We start from the raw sequence: 1108 nt of genomic DNA on the forward strand, positions 1-1108 counted from the left end.
TCCTATGAACCAGAAAAAGAAAGGAAAAAAGAGAGTCACTTACTGTAATGTGTTGTTTTTTTTGCATGACATTATTGCCCGAAATTACCGTGGTCTTTTCTGTAGGCTTTTCTTTCCACGGATAAACCTAATCTGTTTTCCATTTTACATTATGACATTTCTGTGATACACGATCCCTATTGATCGGCTTCCTTTTTTCCTTCTTTTCCCCTTCTTTCCACGATTACTTTTGATCGAAATTCTACACACCCGCTTTTTTTTTATTCTCTTCCCAAAATGAAAAGTTCTACTTTGTATTTTGTCACCTCTGTGTTCAGATATATAAGGTTCTATCTATTAATGTATCTATTTCTTTATCCAACTATCTATCTATCTATTTGTCTCTCTGTCTGTATTCATTTATGCATATATGTATGATAAATTAATTTTATTTTATTTCTGAGTTTCTGTAAACGCTTGTAAAACCAGTTGATATTAACACTTAGGTTGCGTTTATTAGAAATAACCAGTTATAATAGTTTTTGTACACCAGAAACGGGTTTTCTCTGCAAATAATCAAACACTTCAGTGTTGACATTAAGTCTTAGATGACACTCGTACGTAAATCAATAGCCAGCCGTTCCTCTCAAATGGAAATTGTATTGCATTTAGTCAATATTGGTATCACACCTTGTATGACAACTGTACGAATCTGTGATACTGATTAATACAAGCTTATGTTCATCATTGTAGAATGATAGAAAGCAACCACTCAAACCTCATGCCTGAAACTTTGCGCTACTGAATGTCCTTTTTCTCTTGTATTCATCCTTTGTTTATTTCAATCATTAGACTCCGGCCATCAAAAAATGCTATTTTACATTGTTTTGTTTATAAGCAAGATTAATGTAATGCCAATGTAAATCATATGGATTTTGAATTTTTATTTATTAATATGGAAGGGTCAGTATATACATACATACACACACACATACATACATACATACATTCACACACATACATGTGGACGTGCCGGGAAACTCCGAGTACTTTATGTGAGAGTTTCATAACTATACAATATGGTATATATAAATGTGTGTGTGTGTGTGTGTGTGTGTGTGTGTGTGTG

The 1108-nt window shown here is 33.0% G+C and overlaps 1 protein-coding gene across 3 annotated transcripts in view; it reads right to left on the reverse strand.

The window, feature by feature from the left end:
- Positions 1-1108, reverse strand: part of LOC106871778 (collagen alpha-3(IX) chain) — a 239898-nt gene that overhangs the window by 127567 nt on the left and 111223 nt on the right. The gene's annotated exons all lie outside the window — the stretch shown is intronic.

This window comes from Octopus bimaculoides, chromosome 8 (assembly GCF_001194135.2).
Source record: "Octopus bimaculoides isolate UCB-OBI-ISO-001 chromosome 8, ASM119413v2, whole genome shotgun sequence".
Taxonomy (NCBI): Eukaryota; Metazoa; Mollusca; class Cephalopoda; order Octopoda; family Octopodidae; genus Octopus; species Octopus bimaculoides.